Consider the following 15,100-nt stretch of genomic DNA (forward strand, 5'->3'; position numbering starts at 1 on the left):
TTTTTTTGAATGTTTCTGTTCAAGCGGCCATTTTTGTCTTAAAATAAAACAAAAAAAAATAATTGAATTTTTTGGGCAATTTAGCTTAAAAAAAAAAAAAAATAAGTTGTTTTCAACTTATACGCCAAAAAAAAAAAATTTGGCTACCTCAACTTTTTTTTTTTTTTTGGCTTATAAGTTATTTTTTTTAAGCCCATCCAAACAGGCTCTATGTCTCTAGGTCAGTCCTTTATATTTTTTAGTTAGCATTGCTAACTTAGTAAGAAATTAATATGTGTTATCTTGGACTAAATGGTTTCTCTCTGATTCTGTCTTAAGATACCAGATCCCTTTTACGTATCTGCTAACTGTTGCCTGAAACGCGCCATGCTTCTTCTTCGTTGTTGAATTTAATTTATATACACGGAAAGCATTAAAAATATTTATCTACCTTATTTATTACTCCTATAAACATTTGTTTGTTCGAAGTTATCTTTTAAATGACTTATTGTTTTACATTTCAAGATTAAACTCCCTAAAAGTTCACTCATGTATTGACAATTGCCTATAAATATCACTTTTGTTTCTTTTAAGACTAGAATATCAACAACTATCACTATTTTCCTCATAATATACTAAATGCATAAAATCCTCCTTCTCTCCTAATTGGCATGCCATGTCACATAAAATTCTATTTTTGTTAATAATAAATTAATTTAACTCATCAAATCCATTTAACTCAACCCAACCCAAACTTATTTTACTCAACCCAAACCAAATCTATTTAAATAAATTACTACCAACACAAAGTCTTCACCGGGGTGCTGACCAATTCAATCAAGAAAATCCAAAGCAGTCAAAAGCTTTCACTCAAAGCAACTATCAAGATACTTCAATGCTGCATATTTTGCATTCTCAATGGGTGAATTTATTCGTGTTTATGTGCAAACACATTCTGGTATGGATGTTGGCCTGGTGTCTCAGCTGCTGCTATGGTTTTGGGATTAATTAATCTGCTCAGTTGGTGGCACTCTTCCCCCACCTCCCACCCCACGCCGCGCCCCGCACCCACATAAAGGTCAAACCCGCACCAGATAATGTCAAACCCGCCCAGCCCCGTTGACATCCCTATATAAGACATGAGTTGATTGGTTAAATAAGTTTGGGTTGGGTTGAGTTAAATGGATTTGATGAGTTGAATTAATGTATTATTAAAAAAAAAAAAAAATATATATATATATATATATATATATATATATATATATATATATATATATATATATGGCATCTTACCTAGGGAGAGAAGGAGAGTTTTGTGTGTATTCAATATATTTTGAGGAAAATAGTGATAGTTGGATGATATTCTGGTTCTAAAATAAACAAAACTGATATTTGTAGGCAAATTTAGGAAATTTACTCTACATTTCAGTGTCTAAAAGTTAAGGTTCTTTTCTTTGTCTTTATTCTCTCTTGACATACTTTGAAATAAAAAACCCTGAACTATCAAACCTAAAGAAAAAGATAAAACCGTGCACTAGGATTTGGATTGGAAAACGTAAGAGAAAAGTGTTCTCCTCCTTGGAACTTATTTGGCACCAAAAACTTTCTGGTAAATTTCGCTTCTTGATAATGTAATTGTTTTACATTTCAGTGTCTAAAAGTTGAAGGTTCTTTTCTCTGTCTTTATTTATACTCTCTTGACATACTTTGAAATAAATAACCCTATACTATCAAACCTAAAGAAAAAGATAAAAGCGTACACTAGGATTTGGATTAGAAAACGTGGAGAAAAGTGTTCCCCTCCTTAGACCTTATTTGGTACCAAAAACTTTCTGGTAAATTTCGCTTTTGTTCATTAGGCCCAATTAGTTTTAAGAAGTTGTCACAAAAGAAAGTGAGTGTAAAGCAATGTGATCTTTAATTACCAGTGTTTTAAAAGGCGGGGGCGTGAGACGGGACGTTTTGCATATGCCTCGGCGAGCCATAAGCCCCGAGGCACGGGACGCAAGCCCCATGGGTATTTAATTTTTAGTATTTCATAAAATAATATTATTACAATAAATACTTTTAAAGAGGTAAAATTACATATAAAAAAAATAAAAGCGTAAATAAATGACATACATATATATATATATATATATATATATATATATATATATATATATATATATATATATATATATATGTATATATCCATTAAACGCCACTTACAACTTGTAATTATGTATGACATAATTTTACGAGTATAAACAATACAATGAAATAAAAAAGCTATTATAAAATGCAAATCAACTAACTTTCAAACAATAAACAATATTACTATCATACTATCCATTTTATCTCCCTATAAGCAAATAATCAATAAACTTTTATATGTATTATAATTAAAACGTAACTCCTTCATGAATAAAAATAAAATTACTTTCGAATAGCGAAATAATAAAATATGATAATTTTGATACATACGACAAAAAACCATTGACAAGTGAAAATGTACAATTCGGTTATGTATTTTAAGAGAAATATAAAATGATATTCACCCTCACGATGTTCTCAAATAATAATTATGCAATACTACAACTTGTTAATTGAGTTAAGCCCGATCTTCATATTTCTATAGATGAAAAACTATTAAGTATCATTCATTTGTTAAAGAATTATAAGGGTCAATGATTTTAACTAATGAATTTAACATATAATTTGTGTAAGAATTGTTAGGTCAGCCCCGAGCATTGGGCGTTAGGCGTGTTTAGAGGCGAATAAGTGGGGGGCGGCTTGGCGTAAGTTCACAGAACTAAGTTGCTTACATGTGAATCCCAGGGCGTTTTGCCAGTGGCCCGTCTCAGGGCTAGCCTCCTGAAACTGTCTTTTAAAACACTGTTAATTACCAAATTGTTAATGAAAGTGTGCTTGTTGCTCTCATCGGGAAGATGCATGTTCGTGCTGCTACCTTTTGCTTCAGTTGTTTTCCTCTAAGTGGGCCAAATGGCGAAGCATGGGCGTTAAGGGGTCGATCGTTTGGATGTTGGTTAGGAGGTAATTTATTCATGTATTAAATTCTGCATAACTTATAATGTGTTTGGTAGCAATTTTTCTGCTATCTATAAAATTGAACATACCAAATAGTACGGTGTTTGGTAAACAATTTAATAAATCTCACATAACTAATACATGTATAAGTAAATATAAGGAAATCTATATGTTATTTTATGTAAGATAGAAGATGGAATAACTAATACATGAATAACTAAAACCTGCATAACTAGACCTCACATAACTAATCCCTATATAATTAATTTCTGTATTACTAATACTTACATATAATTCTAATCAGCAACCACACAACGAGTTAGATGGGTGACCATTAGCTGGAGCTGCAGATCCAAATTATGAGTTAATATTTGAGGTTCTTACACAAATGTACATCCAAACAAACAGTTTACGCCTTGTTTAACTATATAATTATTTACACTTGGACTAGCCAACTTATGTTAATGTTGAATTACAGGAATCAGATCTCTTTCAATGTTATTATTTACCTTCTTCCCAGAGCCACCATAGAGGCCATTTCATTTTTCATTTTATAAATCTGCATAACAGTGTGTATACACTGTTTATACATTAGTATACAATACATGCACACTCTTATATACCATTATACATTATATATACAGTGTATAAATAGTGTACATGTACTGTATAATCATGTATAAACAATGTATAATCTATAAATAATTTATCCACATTAACATCAAAGGTGAACAGGTCGTTTTCATCAATTTTTCAGCTGCTCAAATCAGTTCGATCCAGTTTCAATTGTCACCAATCTATTTCAGAAAGTAAATTTCCAGATCTGCAATAGCCCAGAACTTCCAGACCCTAATACTTAATATGGACAAATACTAATTAAATCTAACCAAGAGTTCAAAGAAATAGAAAGAATGGCTACTAATAGAGCCAAATGATGCAAGAGTGGCAGGAAAAAGGAAGACAAACAAAATTGGAAGCGGGGAGTTGGCTTGATATGAAGGTGAAATTTCATCTAGAATGATGATAAGGTAACGTTCCATCATGAGTTTAATTTTAAGCCCCAACAACAAATTTCCTCACAATGAATTTGACAGAATCTTCAATTTAGTTGGCTTAACAAAAGCCTTGCCTCTGCGGCTCTACCAATATTTAAGGAACTACTTACATCAACTCCCCCTAGTGCCAAAAAAAAAGTACAAGTTGAAGATGCCTTTGCTTCAATAGAGGAGAAAGCGCGAAACAGAATGAAGGTTGAAGAATTATGGGCTACACGGGTAACAAGTAAGGAGTTGGGCCGAATTTCGTGAAGTGGGCAATTCACACGATTGTCCCCGTGGTCTTTCATAGAAATTATGCATATTCGGGCAAAATTTTGCCTTAAGACATAATTCTGTAGTATCCTACAGAACATTTCCGGCATAGTTTTGTAGTATAAATTAATTTCTACAAAACTATGCCTTGTCCGGCATAGTCCTACAAAACTATGCATTAAGACACAACTTTGCCCGAATAGGCATAGCTTCTACGAAAACCTTGCCTTGCGATTTTTTTTTTCACTCTGTTGGGTTCGAACCCAGAATCTCTGGTTTCATAGACCAGCTAACAAGGGTACTTTGGCTCACAAGTTTTTATTAAATGAGAAGCAGGGGCAAAAATTAAAGACCAGCAATTTGAGGGACAAAAATTAAAGATCATTCCATATGAAGGGCAATTCAAGCAATTTTTGATCGTAAAGTAGATCACTTGAGAGGTGTTAGGCCATAATTATCTCTTTCCGAAAAGGGCCAAATATACCCCTGTACTATTGAAAACGGGTCAAATATACCCTTCGTTATACTTTGGGTTCAACTATACTCCTGTGTTATATTATTGGTTCAAATATGAGAAAAGGGTCAAAATATTGAAAACACTGCATCAACTAGGAGAAAAGGACATAAATGGTCCCTTAACTATGAGGGTAGGTTTAAAATAGTCCCTTAACTATGCACTTAACAGTTTTGGTCCTTTAAGTTTGCCACAAGTTAACAAAATCCTTTAACTATGAGGGTTGGTTAAAATAGTCCCTTAAGTATGCACTTAGCAATTTTGGTCCTTTAAGTTCGCCAAAGTTAACACATTTAGTCTCCGACAAAATATTCATCGAACTTTGTTTGTTAGATTTGACGGTACCTATAAAAAAAAAAGGAGAAAATTAACGAGAACTCACATTTAGAGGTACACATTACTGAAAAAAAAAGAGGCCAAAGATCGACAAACGTCTGCCGGTTATAGTGCAAAACTGAGGAAAAACCAACAGACTTGATAATGTCAAAAAATAGTGTCTCGGTAACAAAAACCGACGAATTCTATCAGTTAAAACCGAGGGAGTCCATTGTTTAGGTAAAATATACTAGACTCGGTTTTTATTGAAAATCCATTATAAAATTAAATACTTCCCATTGGGGTGAGGTTTTTTTTTAAAAAATAGTTTCCGCGCATTTTTGCCCAAAAATAACCGACTGACGTCCCTGGGTTTTCGTTAAAAAAAAAAATTAAAAATCAATGACTTTCTAATAGTGTCCCTCGATTTTATTCATCGGTGTCTGTCCATCGATTTTTCGCTTATTTTTAGTAGTGACAATATTTGTAGTTTCTGCTATTTCTAATTTATTTCTAAAGTCTGGTTTATTTTACTTAGCCAATGGATTCTCTCGATTTTAATTGACAGAGTCCGTGGGTTTTGTGTTCCGAGACACTATTTTTTTATAGTATCAAGTCTGTTGATTTTTCCTCGAGTTTCCCCTATAACCAACTAACGTCCGTCGGTTTTGTCCCAATTTGGCCTTTTCTTTAATAATGTGTACCTCTAAATGTGAGTTTTCGCTTTTCATAGTTCTCGTCAAATCTAATAAACAGAGTTCGATGAATATTTTACCGGAGACTAAAAGTGTTAACTTTTGACGAACTTAAGGGCCCAAAACTGTTAAGTGCACACTTAAGGGACTATTTTTAACTAACCCTCATAGTTAAGGGACCAATCTTGTTAACTTATGGTAAACTTAAAGGACAAAAATTGTCAAGTGCATAGTGAAGGGACTATATTGAACCTACCCTCATAATTAAGGGACCATTTATGTCCTTTTCTCTTCTTAAATTAGCACCATATCTGTATTTGTTAATTCAATAAGCCATCACGCAATCAATCATCAAGAAAAGTAAAAAATGGAGTGGACAAAGGGCGAAGAGACAGTTGTTGCAGAGAATGGAACAACAGAACCCAAAAGACGGTTCCATTTGTGGGTTTGACTCTCTTTGTCACGACCCGGACTACGGGCCGCAACGGGTATCCGGGGCTATCCAACGAACACCTCTCACTTTACTGTTTATCTGCTATCCTTCATACTATCTGCTCAAAATCATATAAAACTGGCATTTTCTGAAATACATTTGCTTTTATAAACATAAGCCCTTCGGCTACTAAAATAATATATATACATATATGCATACACATAAGAGCCATGAGACCATACTACCCACACTGCGTATCTACGAGCCTCTACTAGAATACTAGACATCTGGACGGGACAGGACCCGTCATGCCCAAAACATGAATATACAGATATATATACCAAAAGAGAAATCGGCACAACAGGAATATGGAGTGCTCTCAAATCAACCGCTAAACTCTACGAGTCCGGGGTCACCTCCCCGTCTACTACCGTGGGCATGAACACGAGCGTCGAAGAAAAGGACGTCGTACGAATATTGTACTGAGTATATGAGGCATAAACAGTAATTAAGCATCAATAAATTGAGGAGGCATACAACAAGGAGCAAACTGTAATTGACTGAATCATGGAGGAAATCATACATGCTTGCTTACTTTCATATTCATCATCATATCATATATGCATAATCGTATAAGCTGCCCGACCATATAGGTACGGTGTAATAATCAATAGCATTAGCATCATCATTAGCCTGCGTCCAGGCATCCTGCGTCCAGGATATTATCTCATGCTGCCCACTAGTGGTGACTGCCCATGCCATCTGGCCATGGTGTATAGCTGCCCGCCTTGGCGGTGTCTGCCCGGCCATATAGGCGCGGTGTGATATCATCATATACTCATTACATCATGCATAGAGACTCTTAGCTATTCATACTTTATCGGGGTGACGTAAGGTCGTGGACCCCCGATGTCATTATGAGCATTCTTACGTATTACGCCTCACCTCCAAGGAACAAGCATAAGGTGAGTGTGCATAATGATCAATATCATTAGATTACATATATTACATCATTAGCTTCTTAGGAGCATCATGTCATAGACTATAGCATCTCTAGACTTTAGCTTACTTTCATCATTATCGTTCATCTCATATCTCTTATCTCGTATGGCTATTCATAAGTGGGGACTCTTAACTTTCTTGGAAAGGGAACATTTATAGTAAAAGAGGAATTTCATGCCATAGGAATCATGCCTTAGAAAGAAAAGGGCTAAGCCTCACATACCTTTGTCGTTTAGCTATTCTATCGCTTGCTCGTTCTCCTTTAATGCACTCGTTTACCTTCAATGGAATTCGTATCGACATTAGCTATATAATCGTGAAAACACACTTACTAAAGCTATAGAAATTTGGGCAGCATTTCCTTTGTTTATGCTACTTTCCGCCACATTCCATATTAACTCCCAACATTCACAAAGATCATCGCAATATCATTAACAACAATCGTAGTTCATTCACATGATTCGCATTCCATCATTTCACCTCAATTTCCCATAATTATGACTAAAAATCCATCGTTGTATTCTTTCGTATCCAATACCTATTTCATGTTCTATAAGTCATTTATAACGTATTTATAACATCAACATATTCATTTCCATGATTCAATCCAACTACTATCCAATAACGACATTATTCATCCATTGATGACCCATTTGCTATACGCTTCTACAATCCATGAATCTCAACTTATAAATACTTCAAATAGCATGTAAAGGTCATGAAACTTACCTTAGATGATGGAGGAATAAGCTTGGAATGGTGATTCACCCTTAGCACAAAAACCCTATTTTATCTCTCTTTGGATTTCTTAACTTGGATGACTTTTAATGGGTTTCCTTCACTTGATTCTCTTGATTTCTTGTTGTTGATCTTTGATTTCTATGGTTTTCTCATGGGTGAAGTGTTTGGAACACTCTAGAGGCTTCTTGGATGGTGGAGGTGAGAAATGAAATGAATGGAATGAAAAATGAAATGTCCCTTATATAAAATACACTTCACCCGATGGAAATATACGGACCAACATACGGTCCGTATAAAATCTCTTGACCGTATGTTGGACCGTATATACGGTCCCGTGCATCATGTCTTTGGGCTAGATATACGGCTGGACATACGGTCCGTAGATCTTATACGACGGTATGTCTGGCCGTATGTCTACCCAGTTTTCCGAGAGTTGTTTCGTCGACTCGTTTGATCTCCGATCCTTATGGAACCTTCTTAACACTTATTCAACACTTCAATATCATTCTAAGGGACGTTATAACTCTTCCTTGGGGCATCATTTATACGTCATTAACTCAATATTCGTACTTCTTATCCGATACTCTCAACTTATAACTCGCTTCTCTTAACAACTTTCTTTCTTCAAGTCTAATGTCTTTGGAAATCTTAATTAGGGTCATCACATGCTAGTCCTTACTTGTCCAAACCTCGTATACGTCGTACCCCTCGCTAGTCTATTCACTGTACGCTAAGGGGAAATTTTCGAGGTGTAACACTCTTCATTGTCCTCTTCAAGCTTCTCTCACCCCCCCCCCCCCCCCCCAACTTTTCCAGGTTACCCCATTTCTTCTTGATTGCTTTCACTGATTTTTCCAGCACCAGATTGAACATAATCCACAAGATCCACAACTGATTGCCTCTTTATCTCTTTCTTTTTTTACCATTTTCATCGTATTTGTGAAATCTAATCTCCAGACATCAGTGGTCATGGCGGCAATGATGGTGGAAGGAGTGGAGGCACTAATGGTGGAAGAAGAAGTGGAGGGGAGGGGCTAAATGGGTTGGGGACTGTGAGGTGGCATGATACGTGTGTCAACGTCACTAAAATGGCAATGTCACGTGCCATTGGACATCCACCTAAGATAAACTTAACAGAGGTGGGGCCTATTTGATCCACTTTGTTGACAGTAAGGATATTTTTGAACCGAAGTATAACAAAAGGTAAATTTAATCATTTTCTAATAGTATAGGGGTAAATTTGATCCTTTTCCCGTTCAAATATGCCCCTCATCCGTTAAAATTATTCAAGGTGGACATCGAATCTCAAGTGACACTAATATTTGATCAAGTGGATGCCAGCATACCACCTCAGCACCCTTAACCTATTTTATTTCTCCCTTCTATTTGTTTTCCCACCACTAAAATTTCCTTCCGTCGTCCACCATTGCCACCATTACCGCTAGGCGGGTACAATTCTTGGTATGCAATTTGATGCCTTATGAAACCCAAAGCTTTCACTATAAAAGGGCCTCCGCAGATAGGAAAAGATTACATCTTTCGATAAGTAGAGAGTCAAGAAGGAGGAAGCGGGGTTTTGGGGTGTGAGGGTGGGGGGGGGGTAGCTTTACCGCAAAAGTGTGAGAGAGCTCATAGCTGCCATGGGAGTGAGGAAAAAGGAAGCTGCAGTTTATTGGTCTTATGGAGGAAAACAAAGAAAAGCTCAGGGTCTCTAAGCAATTACTGTTTGTGAATTCCACGAGGGCCGGGTTTTTGGACAGAATTCGTAAATATAATCACATCTACAAAAACTCATCAAAGCTTGAAGCAAAACATAGTCTTATGAAGAAGTGATTTCATCAATGTTGGGCTTTGTGTAATGCAACTGGTCATATCCCCTTCTCCGCCTCGAGAAGTCGAAATTGGTTCAGTTCTACCTCCATCTCTAACTTTAGTGGCGGTAATGGTGGAGGAAAAGAAAATTTTAATGGTAGAAGAATAAATAGAGGAGAAGGGTAAAATGGTCAGAAGCGTTGAGGCGGCTTGCCACGAGGCATCCACCTGATTAAATGTCAGTTCCACGCAGGATTTGATATCCACCTTGAACAATTTAACGCAGAAGTAATTTATTTAAACTAATAGTATAACGGCAGGGGTATATTTGACCCTTTTCCTCTTAATAGAGGCTACCACATAATAAAAAGCCCAAGCAACAGAGGAGAGTTTTGAAACCTTTAGGGCAGGGGCAAACCTTCAAAGTAAGGGTGGTGTTGACACCCAATTTTGGTCCTCTTTATTTAAAAACTAACTTCTTTAGACTTCCTAGTCATTAAATAGCACAAAATACTGTTTTTATACATTTTTAACTTTAATATAATTTATTGATGATTGTCCTTATTTTTAAATAATAGGAATTTTTATCAATTTATTTTCATTTTAAATAATTATTTTGTTACAGTCGTTTGTATATAAACAACATGCTAATACAATTTTACTTCAATTAATTAGCGGTCTCCTTAATTCAAATCACATTTTTACTTTATTCACGAAATTACCTTAAATATATTTTTATACTTTATTATTTTAGTTACAGTCTATTATTACATGGAAGTCGGAGGAACTAATTTTAAACACAGATAAAATTTAGCACATGGTTTTGAGTAGCCATGTTCTTGTGAGCCTATGGTTTTGGCACATGGGTTTGGCTAAAAAGTGGTTTACCTTTGCCTATATAAAGGAGGACTTCCCCTCTCATTTTTCTCATCACTTGCACACTATCTCACATACATTTTTCTTCTCTCTACACTCTCTAGATTTTCTTTCTATAGGAAGACTAGCAAGGCTAGCACTTTCTTCCTCTTTCTATATTTCTTTTTAGTTGTCTTTATATTTCATTCATACATTGCTTCTTTACTTATTCATATATATTGTCTTTACATTTATTTACTTGCATTGTCTTTATATTTTTTTTTTATCTATATTATTTTTACATTTATTTATATACATTGTGTCTTTAAATTTCTTCATATATTGTTTCTATATTTTTGTATTCCCTATACATTTTTCTTTACATTTTACATACATTTTCCTTACACTCTCCACACTTTTCCTTTATATTATCTTACATCTATCTATTCTTTTATATATTTTTTATACACATACGTTATATACGTATACATGTACATATTTACATTACTTAACTACTAAGAAAAGAAGGAGAAACTTTTCATTAAAAGGAATGCACTTATTGTCTCTACATTTTTTATGCATTATCTTTATATTTTGCTATATTGTCTCTACAACTTTATTTATTTTCAATACATGTATACATTGTCAAGTATTTTCTTTACACTTTTGTCAATACCATCACACTACATGCCTATTTTTTTCTATATATTTTGCTATTTACATTTACTCTACATTGGCTATACATCATATTTATATTTACCTATATTTTCTTTTTTATTCTTATATTCTTTTTACATACATCATCCACCTATACATTTATTACATTACATACACTATACTAATCTTAGGGTCAAATCAAGTTTCATCATTCTTTTGTCAAATGACTTTTTCAAAAACTTTATGTGAAATCACCTATTCAATAACTTTTTGTCAAACTACTATTGCAAGGACTTTGGTCACATTAATTTTTTAAAGAATCTTTATCAAATCACTTTTTAAAGACTTTATATCACATACCTTACTTTTTGACTTTTTCAAATTATTTTAACTAATACTTTTTCTTTCATCTTGCAATTTATTACAAATACTACACTTTTGGTCGATGAAGAAATTTCCGTCGATTTCCAAGGCCTCCCATGTACAAAAGACAGGATTTTTTATGTTAAGTTTATTTATTAGTTCTTTAATTCATTCGATAGTTATTTAATCGCTTACTAACATTTTTACCAAGTGCTTATACAGGTTTGGGGAAATACATCTCAAAGATGATACTCGGGAGGCAACCGAATCCTTTGTTTGTATTTACTTTCCGCGTTCTTTAAACTTGTACATAACATAAACTTGTACTATAGTGGAAATATCATTTTTTGAATGTCCGGTGAAGATATTTATTTACTTGTCATCTTGCATGCTTAATTTAAAGCTTGTCGTTCGCTTTAGGCAAGAATTAGGCCGTCAATACTTTCATGAATAGATTAAATTGACTTGGTATAAATACTTTGTTACTTAATTCACACTTTTGGCGTTTAAGCAAAGATAATAGTTCATCCTTTATTTTTATACAATTTTAATACACATTTTCCACACACTTTTAATACACATTTTTTACAACATACATTTTACATTCTTTCGTACACACTAATATACATTTTATTCAAGTTAAAACCACATGATTGACGCTAGGTACTTATTAGGCTATCCATTTACAATCTTTTATTCTTTAAAGACATTATATCTTTTCACTCATTTTTATACATAATTTCTTATATTTATTTTTTACCAATATTTTTTACAATTATTTTGTTCCTTATTCTTTTGATAGGATATTCATTAAACAAGCACTCTTTTTAACTAAACGGTAGAAACAAGTCAAATAAACTTCACTTTTCTGAATAATTTCGTTATATAAAAACTTTTACACCAATGAATATTCGTAAATTATTTTTACATTCTTTATGCATTAATATACCTAGTTATACAATTCTTTATATATTTTAGGTTTGACGTACACTCTTTTACACTTGAAATATGTTCTTTATATGTTTAACATACATACATTCTCTTAATATACATAGACGCACATTCTTTATATCCTTGATATATTTATTTTTTTATAATCTCACTTTTTTTTTTTATATTCTTAATATAGTTACACATTCTTTACACTAACATATATATACACTCTTTGTACTAACAGATATACTTTTATACTTACGAGGTACATTCTCTTTATACTCTTTTATATATTCTTTTTTACTATACATTCCTTATGAATATTTGATACTTGATATAAATACATGTTTATACACTGGTATACTTAGTATATTATCACCTAGTGTAGCTTTTCATGAAGTCATAACATTTTGAAAACAGGTAATAATAATGATAAACATATAGATAATCCCCCTCTAGTGTTCAGTTAAACCAAGTCTAAATTTGTCTTCGGACGGCTGCTTTGGGGATGCTTAATACCTTCCCCTCGGGGTAAATAAAACCCTTATCTAGAATCTCATAGGTTTCGTGGACTAAAATGGAGTAGACACACAAATACATATAGGTTTCCTAATTTTCCTAAAAAATAAGGTGGCGATTCTAACCCTTTTAAACCAGTTAGAAGAACCGGAAAGTTGCAAACTATCTTGGACCCCGTTCAAAATAGGGCGTAACAAGTGGTTTGCACATTTAGGATACTTAAGTTTGTTTCCGCTTTTGATATTTGTGCAGAAAGCACTTTTCAATAAAATGAACAAAAATTAGGATTTAAATATCCTCAAGTTGTGCAAATCATGACAAATTGACAAGATAGTTCACAAAATCTACGGATTGTCATAATTTCAAGTTTTCGCACATAAGTTGATCTTTTATGATTTCAAATTTTTTTTTTTAAAAAAGTATGTTTGGAATAGCTGCATGCAAGTCATGACAAATCGATAGGACTTTATGCTATATTCAACATAACTATCTTGTTGCCTAACTTACAAACTCTATCGAATTAGCATGATTTTGTGTTTGTTTAATTGTTCACCATACCCCAACAGGATTGATCTTGATTTTGTATCATTTGCATTCGAATTATCTTGTTAAATTGCTCACAAATCCCATATTAACATGATTTGTTTGTGTTGTTTAATAAGGTGTTCCTCGAAATTGCAATTCCAACTTCGATCAAACCACCTCAAATCTACTCCAAATGATCTAAAATTTTTGGAGCAAAAGCCTCCAAACTCCACTAGCTCTGCCTACTTTTATAGATACTCCTTCATACTTGCTAGGGAAAAGGGTCAAATATACCTCTCTACTTTAGTTTATTGGCTAATTTTGCCCTCCGTTAGCCAAAGTAGTCAAATATACCCCTCCCGTTACAAGTTGGAGCCAAATATACCCCTACCGTTAGCAACGTTTTAAAAATACCCCTTATTTCTAACATGTTTCCAGATAAACAAGTTTAGTTATTGGAATTGGTGATATGGATGCCACATGACATTTAACTTATTTTATGTGGTGCCTACGTGACAGTTTTTTTAAAACCAATCTAGAAAATTGATTTTTCTAAAAAAAAAAGATCTGTTAAAAATAAGTTTTATTAATTTTTTTTTAATTTTATAAAAACCCACTTCTTAAAAAAAAATCTGGAAAATTGAATTTTTTAAAAATTAATCCAGATTTAAAAAAAAAAGGACATTTAAAAAATAAAAATAAAACTTTACAGTTTTCTAGATTTTAAAAAAACCATTTTCCATATTTTTTAACTAAAATATCCAATTTTCAAGAATATATTTTTAAAAAAGGGGTTTTACTAAAACAAAAAGTTTTCAAATTTTTAATAAAAGCCATTTTTTTCAAATTTGTTTTAAAAAAATCAATTTTCTATATTGTTTTTTTTTTAAATTGCCACGTAGGCACCACATATTTTTGAAACTTTGCTAACGGTAGGAGTATATTTGGCCCCAACTTGTAACAGAGAGGTATATTTGACTACTTTGGCTAACGGAGGGCAAAGTTAGCTAATAAATTAAAATAGAGGGGCATATTTGACCCTTTTCCCTACTTGCTACCACGTAAAAGAAAGCCCAAGCAGCACACTAAAAGAGAGGTGTGAACCTTTAGGACTGGGCTGGAGAGGGAAAGTTAGGCATTTAAGCTAACATAATGAGTTAGTTTAAGAACCTATCTTTCTGGGCTGAAGTGCACCAATAACCACTGTTAGGTCCGCTATTTAAGCCTTGACCAACGTTTGCTTCGTATTTATTACAGTTTAGCTACAGTGCTTCTGCTACTTCTTTTTATCAAACACTTCAATTTTCTCAATTTGCACCGTTGCACGTTAAACTGTGACGACGCCATGGCAAAATCCTCCACCATACCCATTCTTGTATGTCTTTCATTCCATAATTCTCCGTCACCTATTTCAAGT

Source organism: Lycium ferocissimum, chromosome 5 (assembly GCF_029784015.1).
Source record: "Lycium ferocissimum isolate CSIRO_LF1 chromosome 5, AGI_CSIRO_Lferr_CH_V1, whole genome shotgun sequence".
In the NCBI taxonomy this organism is placed as follows: domain Eukaryota; kingdom Viridiplantae; phylum Streptophyta; class Magnoliopsida; order Solanales; family Solanaceae; genus Lycium; species Lycium ferocissimum.